The sequence below is a fragment of the Theropithecus gelada genome, chromosome 8 (genome assembly GCF_003255815.1).
Source record: "Theropithecus gelada isolate Dixy chromosome 8, Tgel_1.0, whole genome shotgun sequence".
Lineage (NCBI taxonomy): Eukaryota > Metazoa > Chordata > Mammalia > Primates > Cercopithecidae > Theropithecus > Theropithecus gelada.
This window is the reverse complement of record NC_037676.1, coordinates 83,875,044-83,889,737: the sequence shown is the minus strand read 5'-3', so window position 1 is coordinate 83,889,737 and position 14,694 is coordinate 83,875,044.

The window sequence follows — 14,694 nt, the reverse complement described above, 5'->3', positions numbered from 1 at the left end:
ACAAGTAGTGTATAATAACTACAGTTTCTTTCCTCTGCAACTTTTTATACTTTCTGAAATTAACAAATTTCTCCCAGGATTGTAAAACTACTTTATTTTCTATTTGTTCACCATACTTAAGTATTCTGTTCTGTGAGAACTATTTTTTTTTTTCTCTCTGGAGATAACCATTTTGGGGCCCTTTTCCTTTTCTTCTGTTTCAACTGGTTGCTGGCCAGGTGTGCTGCACTGTCCTTCAGGGCTTGCCTCTGCTTCTATGCTGAATTTTCATACCCTGGGTCTTTCTTAACTCATTTTGATGAGCCCATCTTCCAAGTGCTTCCTGTGAAAGTACTTGGGAGGTAAAATCTTGTGATCTCTGGTATCAGCAGATGTCTGTTCCCGCTTGCTGCATTCATAGTTTGCCTAGGTGTAGAATTCTAGGTTGCAGCAATGTTTCCCTCAGAATTTTGAAAGCATTGCTTCACTCAGAGCTTTCAGCATTGCTGATGAGACACTGTTCTGACGGTCACTCCATCGGTGTGTACTCTTTTCTGTTGAAGATCTTAGGATTTTCTCTTATCTGGATTTTTCTGATTTCCCTGTGATGATCACTGACTTACATCTTTTTCATTCCTTGTGTTAATTATTCATGTCTTTTTATGCTGGAAATTCATCCAGTCTTTAGTGTTTTGTTTCTGTGGTAACTTCCCCCCTTCCTTAGTCTCTTCTCTTTCTAGAATTTCTGTTTTTCAGTTGTTGAACCCTCTACATTTATCAACTTATTTCCTCTGTTTAACATCTTTTTGTGGCTGGGCGCAGTGGCTTGCGCCTGTAATCCCAGTACTTTGGGAGGCTGAGACGGGTGGATTACCTGAGGTCAGGAGTTTGAGACCAGCCTGGCTAACATGGCAAAACGTCATCTCTATTAAAAATACAAAAATTAGCTGGGCGTGGTGGCGGGTGCCTGTAATCCCAGCTACTCGGGAGGCTGAGGCAGGAGAATCACTTGAACTCGGGAGGTGGAGGTTGCACTAAGCCGAGATCAAGCCACTGCACTCCAGCCTGGGCAATAAGAGTGAAACTCCATCTCAAAACAAACAAACAAAAAACATCTCTTTACTTTTGCTTCTAGGAGATTTCCATAACTTTATCTTCCAACCTATTAACTTTTAAAAAATCACTGTGTTCTTATTTCATTGACTAAATATGTTATCTTTCTCATGATATTCTTTTATATATTTTAAAACATATTCTAGGTCCTGCATTGTCCCTTTCAAGTTCCTCAGTTTTTAGTTGCTTTTTGTTCTTTGGTTGTCTTTTTTATTTGTTCTCTTTCATTTTTTAGCATCTTCAACTATCTAATGGTCCTTTGTTTTATAAATGTACTAAAATGTATAAGATACTGGTAAAAGTACTGCTCATAGGCAGATCTATAACCTTAGCTGGAAATTAGAGAAATAGAGGGATTGATTGTTAGAAATAAAAATATTTCATAGTCTATGTGATTGTCCACTTAGAAAATCCAAAAAAATCTGCAGATAAACCGTTAGAATTAGTGTCTTTAGTGATATCACTAGAGATAAGGTCAGTGTACAAAAATCAACTGCATTTGTATAAGCTAGCAATACTTAAGATAGAATTTGGTGAAGATTGTATTTACAGTAATGTTTTTTAAAGCCATCATATACCTAGATATTGTTCTGACAGACATGCAAAAGCTCCACACAGGAAAAACTACAAAACAAAAATATTGCTGTGAAAAATGTAAAAGATCATAGTAAATGGCATAATATACTATGTTTATGGTTTGGAACACTCAATATTGCTCAGATGGCAATCCTTCCCAAATTTATCTGCAGATTCCAGAAAATCCCAATAATGCTTGGGGGAGGGAGTAAAGAGGGAGGACTGAAATGCATATGAAACATAGAGAGCCCAAAATAGCTAAAACCATTTTAAAGCTGAAGAGCTATGTTAGAAGACTAGACCACTAGATACCAAGACTTGTAAAGATCTGTAATTACAACAGTGATATTAGCACAAGGCTAGACAAATAGACCAGTGGTACAGAGTGTCCAGAAATGAACCCAAACGTATAGAACTACGTAGTTGATAAAAATGATGTCATTGCAATGTAGTAAGGAAATGATCGTCTTTTCAATAAGTGGTATGGAAGCAGTTGGATATCCATATTAAAGGAGAACATAAAATATTGGTCCCATCATGCCATGCACACAAATCAATTCCAGATGATCCTAGACTTAAAAAATAAAAGGTGAAAGAAAGCTTCTAGAAGATACCTTGGTAGGCAAAGACAAGGTACAAAAAACAGGATACAAAAAGCCCTAACCCTAAAGAAAGACTGATAAATTGGGCTGCATTAATAGGTTTATCATTAAAATACACCATTAAGAGAGTCAGAAGGGCAACCCACAGAGTTTGCAATACATCTTATCTGAGAAATTATATTGAGGCTATAAATAACTCCTGTGTAGTAAAAAAAAAAAAAAAATCCAATTACAAAATAGGCAAATAATTTTACTACATACTCCACAAAATGATATATTCAAACAATAAATGTAAAAATGTTCAATGTTAATAGTCATCAAAAAAATGTAAATTAAAACAATCTTATACCACTACATACATCAGAATGGCTAGAGCAAATAATAAATCCAGTGAACACATAAACTAAATAAACCCCCAACATCATATGCTATTGCCAGGGATGTTCATTGGTATAACTACTTTAGGAAACTCTGGTGATAGCTACTAAAGCTAATCATCTGTTTGTCATAGGATCCAGCAGCTTCATTCCTCTGCACCTATTCAGCATACATGCACACATATATCACCAAAAGGCACATACAACTATTTTCATAGTAGCATTCTATTAGCCCTAAACGGTAAACAATGCAAAAGTCTACCAGTAACAGATGGATTTTCTTTTTTTTTTTTTTGACATGGAATCTCACTCTGTTGCCGAGACGGGCACAGTGGCTTGATCATGGCTCACTGCAACCTTGAATTCCTGGGTTCCAGCATTCCTCCCACCTCAGCCTCCTGAGTAGCTGGACCTCCAGGCAGGTGCCACCATACTCAGCTAATTTAAACAAAATCTTTTTTTGTAGAGATGGAGTGTTGCCGAGGCTGGTCTCAAATTCCTGGGCTCAAGGATCCTCCCCACTTGGCCTCCCAAGTTCTGAATTACAAAGCCTGCACTACCAGGCTGGGCTGGTGGTTTCTCTTCTATCAAGTCACTCTAGGGAAACTCATGCATGCCCCATCGCATCCATTCTACTGACTCCCAAATATTGACCTACAGCCCATAATTTCTTTCTGAATTTCACCCCTTCCCTGCCACCGCCTCTCCAGCTCCTTCCTGGATGCTCCCTTCTGACCGCCCTCTTCTTGATTTCAATATGTCTCAAATAAAACAAATGAATTTTTGCTCAGAATTTTCTGCTACTCAACTGTTTTCATTTTTCTCTGCCCTTTCAAGTTAGCATTTGACATATTTGATGTTTCTCCTTCCCTAGTCCTCACATCCAGTTTTTCATAGCCAAGTTTTTTTTTATCATTTGGCCCCACCTAACATTCCCACTGAATACTCCTGCCAGACTGGACCACTAGCTCTTCACTGGCCTCCTCTGAACCTTTTCAGGTGATATTCTCCCCAGAACAGCTTACGGTAATAGTAGGTTAATTTTTTTTATAATTGTGAAGATAAAGTCACAGTGATTCTCCTTTCTCTGGGAATTGCTCCCAACAAAAGGCTGTGCTTACTGTTACCATGTCTGTAGTTGGTGTGACTCTGTTCTCTGTTTACTTCAGAAGAGGATATCTGACTCAAGAAGACACATGAAATTTGCTAGGGTATTGGAGATTTTGAACCCAAAGACAGAGATTGGAAATAATTGGGAATGACTTTAGGTCAGCACTGGATAAGAAGTAACATGCATCTCAGGAGGCACCCTTCAGATTGAGCTGGGTATCAGCATTCAATCCCACAAGGCTACCTGTTTAAGAAGAATGGGAATATTTCATAGGTAATATGTTCTAAATTCTAATATGTCATATGTAATATGTTCATATCCCTTAGATAGTTTCTTCCTCCAAATAGCTCTTAAAATATTTTCCTTGATAGTAAATGTCATTTATGATATTTAGCATTTGTTGAGTGCACTGTACCTTGCGTTGTGTTAAGCACTAAATATCCATGATGATAATTAAACCTCACAATAACACCAGGAGATGTTATCTTCATTGTACTGAAGCACATGTTTAATTAGCCCAATTTCCATGCTAAGGTGACACAGGTAAGTGGTGACACTCCTGCAGTGACACAGCTAGGGTCTGCAATCTTAACCCTCCTGCCCAGGGATCCTCCCCCTCCAGCTGCACATGGGAACCACCTGGGGAGCGCACAGACCGTCCACTGCTGGGGTCCCTCCCGAGTGGATCTGACTGACCAGGTTTGGAGGGTCGCCTGGCCATCTGTATATTTTTTTCAAGTTTTCGGGTAACAATATCAGGAAGCCAGGATTGATAATTATTTTGTTTTCCAAGAGTAACTGATTTCTTAGAAGTAGCCAACTCACCCACTCACCCACCTCAACAAACCTCAGAGGGTCTTAGAGTATGACTTGATACCTTTACATGGAAATGTTGCTGTAAGCCATGCCTTTGCCACCTGATGAGCCTGCTTGGAAATTATTGTACCTGCCTTTTTTATTTCCACAAATTAACACTAGATGGCAAACTACACACAGGGAATTATATGAAGCATTTCCATTTCTGAAACACTTTATTTTTTCTTCAAATAACCTCATGAGCCAATATTTGAGTTTAGTAATATAGTATTAAAACCAAGAGAATTCTTCATAAATTAAATTACTCCAGGTCATGGGTTAACTAGCATTCCCTTCAGCAGAGCCATAGGTGCCCTGGATACACTATGGCCTGGATTTCAGTTGTCTTAAAGGTTCAGCTGTTAAAAGATGTTTATTAATCATAAACATATAGAAAACAAAATTCTTATCATACCTGAGAACACTTTTCTGCCAATATATGTCAATATCCCTATTAAATAATTGACTCACTAATAAAACCTTTTACAAATACTTGCTTACCTTTCAGGGAGCTTGTCATATCTCTAGGGATACAAGGCAGGGGGCGCTTCGATGCTACTGTATGCCCACTTTCCTGTTCTTTTTCCTCAGAAACTGTTTGCTTGGATGATGAAATAATGGAGGTGGGGTATGTGAGAAACAGTATGAGAGAAGTATGCATTACTTACATTGAGGAACAGTGTAATAACATTGTCATTGATTTAGTCTCTCATAACTGGTAAAATACCTTCATATCCCTGACCTCAAAGTGGCAGTACTCATCCAGCTACCTCAGAGTTGGCAACATCACTCATCTGAGCTTACACATAAAGGTGAGGTGTGGGGGATTTGTTTGTTTTAAAAAAAAAAAGTACTTTATGTATGTGTGTATGAATGAGTGAATGACTGTGTCTTGCTCTGTTGCTCAGGCTAGAGTGCAGTGGTGCCATCATAGCTCACTGTAACCTCTAATTGATAGACTCAATTGACCTACTGACCTTCCCTGCTCAGTCTCCCAAATAGCTGGGACTATAAGCATGTGCCACAACATCTGGCTAATTATAAAATTTTTTGTAGAGACTGGGTCTTGCGGTTTTCCCCAGGCTGATCTCAAACTCCTAGTCTCAAACAATCCTCCTGCCTCAGCCTGAAAAGTCCTGGGGTTACAGGCATGAGCCACCGGGCCTGGCCAGGTTTGAGGGATGTAGAGAAAAGTAATCTTTTTAAATGCAAATACATGATCACCAGCCTAATGGTTTCTCAGTTTTCTTTGGATAAAGTCTAAATTCCTTAATTTGGATTAGAAGGCCATTCACGATCTGGTCCCCGCTCCTTGTCTCTTATCCTTTTCACCTCCAACCTCACATACATAGAGGTCAGATTGGATTTTTTTCAGCTTCCACAGCACGCCTTCTAGCTTATGAACCTTCACAAGAAGCTGGCTCATTTTGCTTTATTTTGTTTATCGTAATACTCTGTTGCCTTCCCCCTCGAACCTCATCTTAACTCAGGCTTAACCTACCTTTACATGTTTAATATCTATTTACATATTACCCACATATTTGGTTTTAGCTTTCTTTTAGTTTCCTGCAAGAATCCTTTGACCACTGAAGTGTGGATGTATTTCCTCTCCTGAGTGCTCTGCATTTCTTCATTCAGACAGCTTACCTGCTTTGTTATAACTGCCTCTTGTAGGTAAAGATGGTCCTGTGAACACCATGGAGGATGGAGGCGTTCCTTTGCTCATTCTTATATTCTCAACATCCGGTGCAGTGCTTGGTTAATAACAAACCCTCTATAAATATTTGTGGAATATTTGAGGGGTCAATACCTAACGACACCTCTTATGCCATCTTGTACCCAGGTTTGACAACCATAATTTATGCATGCCTGCAAATAATAGATTGCCTAGAACCACCCCAATTTTTCCCTTTCCCAGAAAAGCTAAAGACCAGCCCATCTAGTACTTGATTTGTTTTTTTTTTAAAGCCAAACTATGAATAACCCCAAAGTCTTGCAGATTCACTTCAGATTCAAAGGGACAGATATGAGATATGAAAAATATAAAATTTCTGTCCTTTCAGCTCTAAAATCAAAGTGAATGTAACTTTATGTGACCATGCAAAATTCAGGTATACTGAGAACTTCACCATATTGAGAATGTATCGGATACACTAACACTAACACAAATGATAGCTGATGAACTTAAAAAAAGCAAAAAAGTCTTAATGTTTTAAGAAAGTTTACAAATTTGTGTTGGTCCACATTCAAAGCTATCTTGGGCCACATGCAGCCTATGGGCAGCAGGATAGGCAAACTTGCTTTAGGTGAGTTGGGCCCGCTAAAAACAGACTTAGGTCTTCACAAAGAGCAATTGCCAGAGTGGTGATGAACTCAGTCCCTTCCATTCCCGCTCTCTCTGCCTCCTCCCTCCATCACGATTCAAACCCTGAGGGAGAATAAACTTTAAAGGTATGATTAACTAGATTACATTCTTCCAACACCACATTATAGTTTGTAGATAAACAGTGCTGCCAAGGCCCTGCAGCTTGTATACCTTGCTATCATATTTACTAAGGCATTCTTAAGTTTATGCTTGCTAGAAAGATAATGAGATTAATTAAAGTCCTTTTTAGTTCCTACCTTGGGTCAAGACAAACTGGTAAAAAAATAAAATAAAATAAAAAACTTCATGTAAAACATACCTTTTGTCTTGGCCCCACTTTCACCAAATCTCAACACAATCACTTTTAAATAGCTCTGTAAAAGTCTGTCTTGAAAGTTATTGTTTATTGTAAGCAACAGCCCATGACCTCTGAAATCATCTCTATGTTTGTTCATTGTGTCTTACAAGGTTCTCTTTGTCACTTCCTAGAAGAAAATCCTGTATGATTTTAATATCAAAAATAACTATTGTTGTCTTGAGTGATTCATTTGTTACTACCTGAAAGATCAGTGGGAACTTGAGGAAATTATAAGTTCCAGCATCGCATCCTAGATCTACAGAATTTGAAATTCTGTAAGTGGGGCCTAGTGATTCTAGTTTTATAAACTCTTCAGGTGATTCCGATGCACACAAAATTTGGGGATCCCTCTTATAGAGAGGAATTATATAATTGACTAGGCTTCTCTTCAAACTTGGCCACTGGAAAGCTTAGAGGCAAATTTGTGGTCCACTGGTAGCAGATGTGTGGAACATTATGATTTTTAGTTGTTTCTCTGTCTACTGTGGGTTTACCTTTGGTTTATTTTTATTCCTATTTTCATTTCACTTCTAATTTAAGTTCTTGTCACATGACATACCCACATAAGCCATCTTAAGTCTTTTTTGAGACATGGCCAGAAACACGCAGGTAGATAGCCAAATAGAAAAATAGTTATTATACTCAGCTTCTGTAGAGAACAAGGTATTCTTGGCAACTGGTGCAGAGTAAGCACCCTTGGCAAACCTGGAGAAGGTCGTGTGTGTGTGTGTGTGTGTGTGCGTATGTGTGTGTGTGTGCATGTATTGTGTGTATGTATGTGTTGTTTGAGGAAGCAGGTGAGAGGAAGTCATACATGTGAATTAGAAAACTACTGTGTTTGTTGACTAATGAATGACTTTTTACTTTTCCACCAAAAGGCAACTGTTGGTTGGGTTCAGTGGCTCCTGCCTGTAATGCCAGCACTTTAGGAGGCTGAGGCAGAAAGGTCACTTGAGGCCAGGATTTTGAGACCAGCCTGGGCAACATAGCAAGACCCCATCTATATGAAATTTTAAAAATTAGATGAGTATGGTAGCATGCACCTGTAGTCCTAGCTAAGGAGTCTGAGGAAAGAACATGCTTGAGCCCAGGAGCTGGAGGTTACAGTGACTTATATGGCACCACTGCACTCAAGCCTGAGTGACAGAGTGAGACACTGTCCCAAAAACCTTGTTTCTACTAAAAAGACAAAAAAAAAAAAAAAATTAGCTAGGCGTGGTGGCGGGCGCCTATAGTCCCAGCTACTTGGTGGCTGAGGCAGAAGAATGGCATGAACCAGGGAGGCAGAGCTTGCAGTGAGCCGAGATTGTGCCACTGCACTCCAGCCTGGGCAACAGAGCAAGACTCCGTTTCAAATAAAATAAAATATAATATAAATAAAAGAAACAACTGTATTTCCTTGTTGCTCTTCATTCAATTCATAGTACATGTACTTGCTAGAAAGCTCATGTGAAACAGTAATGTGGATGATAAAACAAATCCTTACCTTCTTTTGTGCGCTTTCTTGCTTGGCCACAAACCTTTCCACCTTAGTTGTCTTTGTTACCTACTAGCTAATCCCTACGAAGGCATTAATTTACAACAGCTTTAGAGAGTAATTCTGAGAATTCCTGGGAATGAAGGCCTCCCCTAGATTGTTTTGAAATATTTCCATAAAAGGAAATTCACTTTCCATTTTTCTATCTGTACTACAACCACCCTGCCTGTGAGAATCACCATAATGGGGTTGAGCCGGAGAATTACACTGTTAACGGTAGAGGGTGTCCAGGTTCTTGGCATCTTGAACAAAGAATTGGACAAAATGCACAAAGCAAGGAAAGAATGGAAGGTCTTAGTTAAAAATGAAAATATACTCCACAGTGTGGAAGCGGGCCTGAGCACAGGGGCTCAAAGGCCCTGTTACAGAATTTTTGGGAGTTTAAATACCGCCGAGATAATTCCCTTTGTTACTTGCCATAAGCCCTATGTAAATGGAGAGGATAAAGTAAACTTACAAAGTCATTTAGGCATATGCCCTATGGAGAGGATATTTCCCGTTATAGCTGAAGTGTGAACTGGCCTTACATTCCCTCCCTCCAGCCCCTATTTTCCTGCCTCAGTACCACATAGAAAGACTATTTGATATATCTATTTGACAAGTGGTCATGTGTTACGGCCAGGCCAGGTAAACCAGATCTTATCTTGTATTACTCTCCCCAGTAATTACCATGAAGAAGCTCCAGTGAGATCAAAATATGAGACCTCTCAGCTGACCTCAGGGAGACCTTAGGGGATGTAGCCCGATGCCACTTTCTGCCTTAGGAATTTAGGATTGAAAAGGTTGGGTGTCACTGCATTTGCTGCGTTTTCACTTTTTTGGATACTTGCTTGTAACATGGTTCCATGGGTTCTGAAACACTGTTGGCTGGGCTTCACCATACCAAGAACAGCTTTATAATAATTGGGTAAGAATTGGGCTATTTTGGTCCAGCTGAAAGCCTAGAACCTGATTAATCTAATGGGGGATATCTTTTAGTGCTCCGTCAGTCAGCACAGTGCTTGTCAAACGGCTTCTAAATTCTGAGATAAGTATTAAGCAAAGGTACCCACCTAAAGACGAGGTCCTTCAGTTCAACCAAACTTCGGAGCACCTGTTTTCTGGAGGTATGGGCAAGGGCACTGAAGGGGTCTGAAGATGGGAAGGCTGAGTGCTCTCTTTTTGGATAATGATAGTTAATAAGAGCAGCATTTAGTGAGCACCTGGCAGTTAATATACGTGATTTAATATAATTAGCTACAATACTAAGAAGAAGAATATAAGGAAAGTTTGATGGAATAAGACCAATTATGTGCTATAAACATTTGGAGGTGCCAGTGTGGTGGTTCATACCTGTAATCCCAGCACTTTGAGAGGCAGAGGTAGGAGGATTGATTGAGCCCAGGAGTTTGGGACTAGCCTGGGCAACACAGGGAGACACCTGTTTCTACAGATAGTTTTAAAAATTAACCAGGTGTGGTGGTACGTGCCTGTGGTCCCAGCTACGCAGGATGCTAAGCAGGAGAATTGCCTGAGACTGCGAAGTGGAGGCTGCAGTGAGCTGTGATCTCACCACTGTAGTCCAGCCTGGGCAACAGAGTGAGACCCTGTCTCAAAACAAGAAAAAACCAAAAAGATTTGTAAGGAAAACTTCCAGGAGGAATTGGAAATACTTCATGGAAAAGTTGGTTTTTGAATTTAAGGCCATAAAGAATGGATGAAATCTGGAAAGCTGGAGGGGGGTTGGCATACCACGAAGGGGAAACACCAGGAGAAAACCCTGGTAGACAGAGAAGGACTGCTTAGTTTAGGGAAGGGTGAGAACTCCGATTTAAGGGACATGCACGGTAAATCTAAGCAACTCTTGGGAGGGACCTGTTGTGCAGGGTCTTGGATGCTAAGCTGGGCTGAGGAGTTTCTAATTTGCCAAGGGACTGTTCAAGGCTGTGGAGCAGTGGAAAGATTGATGGCAGCTGGCACACAGGATTTAGAGGTTGTTGAATAGCAGCATGCAGACAGGAGTATATTTGGAAATGACTGAAGCCAGTTAAAAGACTTAGGATAGTCCAAGAAAGAATGAGTGATGGAAACCTGACTGTAGGCAGCAGAAACTCACAGGATGGGGACAGATCCAAAACTCTTGGTGGAGATATCATCCATGGGATTTTGGCAAAGATTAGGGAGACAGTGACACAGAAGCAGATTTGGGGATGAGTTCTTTTGGGGGCATGTTGAGCTTCAAGCAACAGTAGGAAGTCCAATTAGAGATGCCCAGAGGGCAGCTGGAATTGCCACCTGAGTTTGCGAAGGGAGAATTAGGAAGAATGAGATTTTCTGCTGAGGTGATAGTTGACACTATGGGAAAAGAGGTGATTGCAGAAATGCAAAAGGATGAGATCAGAGGCAAAAAATCCTCCTTAGAGGATCTTAGTGTGGATCCATCTGCTTGAAGAAAGGCTTGTCAAGGAAGTTGTTATGCATAAAATAAAAATAGTGACTGAGGCTGGGCACGGTGGCTCATTCCTATAATCCCAGCACTTTGGGAGGCCGAGGTGGACAGATCACCTGAGGTCAGGAGTTGCAGACCTGGCCTACATGGTGAAACCCCATCTCTACTAAAAATACAAAAAATTAGCTGACCATGGTGGCAGGTGCCTATAATCCCAGCTACTCAGGAGGCTGAGGCAGGAAAATTGCTTGAACTGGGAGGTGGACCTTGCAGTGAGCCAAGATCCCACCTCTGCACTCTCGCCTGAGCAACAGAGACTCCATCACAAACACACACACACACACACACACACACACACACACACACACAAAGTGAGTGAAAGCATTTAAACCTACCAGGACCCGATATCTTGACCTAAGATGCTGGTTATCAGTTAAGAGCACAATGGGACTATGGAGAAAACAATGAGGTGACATGAAGGAAGAACTGCAAGGAATCAATTGGCAAATTTATCTTTCAAAACTCCTCATACAGAAAAGACTTAACAAGGAGAGGAGAACCACCCCTGTGATTTTAATAAAGTTTGGATGACAGGCTAGGCCTCCCGATTTGTGATATTTGGGAGCACCCTGTTTGGTTTTATTTTTATAACTGTTGTCCTGAAATAACTTCTGTTCTGTTTCCTCCTTTTGGTTTGTTTTACTCTGTCCAGTGTAATAGGAGTAGGCATAGATAATTCCCCTTTAAAATATAAACCTAAATAATAGGTTAAGAGAGATCCACCATAAAACCCATTCCTGCACCGAGTAATTTTTCCTGCTTGTTCCAGCACTGGAAGTTGATCCTGTATTTTTACCTGGTGATTTCCTGGGTAGGGCTACAACCTGAACAAACATTTATTCTAGCCAGAAAACACTTCAAATGGCAAGATGACTCTTTCAATATTTACTAATCTTCTATTAGCTTAAGCCAGTACACCCCTAATGACTTTCAAACATACAAAGAAAAGTTAATAAATCTGAATGACAGCTATCATACTCTTAAGTCACTAGGTTACTGGCAAATAATGGTATAGAGCATACAATGATTGAGGAAATAACTACTATAAAATACATAACAAAATATTACCATGGAAATGAACCCATTTATACTGGCCTGAGAGTCTACTCACAGCCGGCTTCTCAGCAAGTAAAAGGGAAGCTCAATTCTGTCCCGCTCCACTCTCCAGCCCAAGAGCATGAATGGCCTTTAAGGGGAATACGTTCCTTCATGGGTGAAGGCACTTTGGCTTCTTCCTGTTTTCTCTAGTGGTAAAACTCTGGAGAATTGGCAAAGGAGATTATGCTTAAAGATTTTTCTCTTTTTTTTTTTTTTTTTTGAAACGGAGTTTCACTCTTGTTGCCCAGGCTGGAGTGCAATGGCGCGATCTTGGCTCACTGCAACCTCTGCCTCCTGGGTTCAAACGATTCTCCTCCCTCATCTTCCCGAGTAGCTGGGATTACAGGCATGCACCCCTACGCCCAGTTAATTTTGTATTTTTAGTAGAGAAGGAGTTTCTCCATGTTGGTCAGGCTGGTCTCCAACTCCTGACCTCAGGTGATCCACCCACCTCGGCCTCCCGAAGTGCTGGGATTATAGGCATGAGCCAACGGGCCTGGCCAAAGATTTTTAAATCTTCTAAAGAACCAGATTTTGCTCATTTTAGACTCATTTTCTTTGCCTACTGACATATAGCTCTGAAATAATTCAATCGAGCCATTCAGTAAGGGGTTGCTTCCTGTTTTCTGGACACTAATGCAGGCAGTAGAGACATTGGTGAGAAGGGTTTTGGTGTCAGTTAATCCAGAGTTCAACTCTCTGCTCATTTATTTCATTATCCTTAAGTCATTTAACCAGGTATTTCTGGAGAACCCAGTGGCAGGCTTCAGGTCCCAGTGTTATGGTGATGAACAAGTAGACACCGTCCCTGCCCTCATAGAGCATACATTTTAGCTGCAGGGGAAAATTTTAAAAATACTATAATAAAAATCAAAACAAGGCCACAAGGCTCAGATTTTCTGTGTGATCTTTGGCAAGTGTCTTAGCCCCTCAGTTTTCTTCCTCTTCCTCCTCCTCCTTCTCCTCCTCCTCTTCTTTTTTTTAATTTTCTGAGACAGAGTTTTGCTCCTGTGGCCCAGGCTGGAGTGCAATGATGCAATCTCAGCTCACTGCAACCTCTGCCTCCTGAGTTCAAGTGATTCTCCCACCTCAGCCTCCCTAGTAGCCAGGATTACAGGCACCCACCACCACACCCAGCAAATTTTTGTATTTTTAGTAGAGACAGGGTTTCACCATGTTAGCCAGGCTGGTCTCGAACTCCTGACCTCAGATGATCCGCCTGTCTCAGCCTCCCCAAATGCAGGGATTACAGGCGTGAGCTGCGGTGTCCAGCCTAAGCTCCTCAGTTTTCAAACAGGGTTCTTGGGCATTCAGTTCAATAATAATTGTAAATAATTAAGTATGTGGTCTGGTATGTAGGAACCACACAATGATCATTATCTGATATTGTTTTAAATTTTACAATTACAGGATTTTGAATTGTTTTGTTCACTCACTGCTACATCCCAAGTGTGTAGATCTATGCCTGACACATGGCAGGCATCCAATAAATATGTGTTGGCTGACTGACTTTAAAGATGAAGAGAACCATGATGGCACAAAAAGACAGCAATGGAGATGAAATTAAACCACAAGGAAAATCCATACACTCCTTGATGGAGCCTTTGTAAATTTAACATAACAAAGTGTTTCTTCTTCTTCTTTTCTTCTTCTTCTTTTCTTCTTCTTCTCCTTCTCCTCCTCCTCCTCTTCTTCTTCTTCTTCCTCTTCCTCTTCCTCCTCCTTCTCCTTCTCCTTCTCCTTCTCCTTCTCCTTCTCCTTCTCCTTCTCCTTCTCCTTCTCCTTCTTCTTCTTCTTTGAGATTGTGGTCTCACTCTGTAGCCCAGGCTGGAGTGTAGTGAGTGATAGGATCATGGCTCACTGCAGCCTCAACCTTCTGGGCTCAAGCAATCCTCTTGTCTCAGCCTCCCAAGTAGCTGGGACTACTGGCATGTGCCACCACACCTGGCTAATTTTTTAATTTTTGGTATAGATAGGGTCTCGCTATGTTGTGCAGGCTGGTCTGGAACTCCTAACCTCAAGCGATTCTCCTGCCTCAGACTTTCAAAGTACTGAGATTACAGGCATCAGCCACCATGCCTTGCCTCAAAGTGTTACATTTTTTGGGAAACCAAGCTAGAAAACAGAATTAGTGCTCAGAAATTGAACTCACTAGCCCTAAGACTCAAATACTTTCTTCTCCATCTTCATCCACTAGAGGGCGTATATTACTTAACTAGTCAGCCTTTTCCAAGC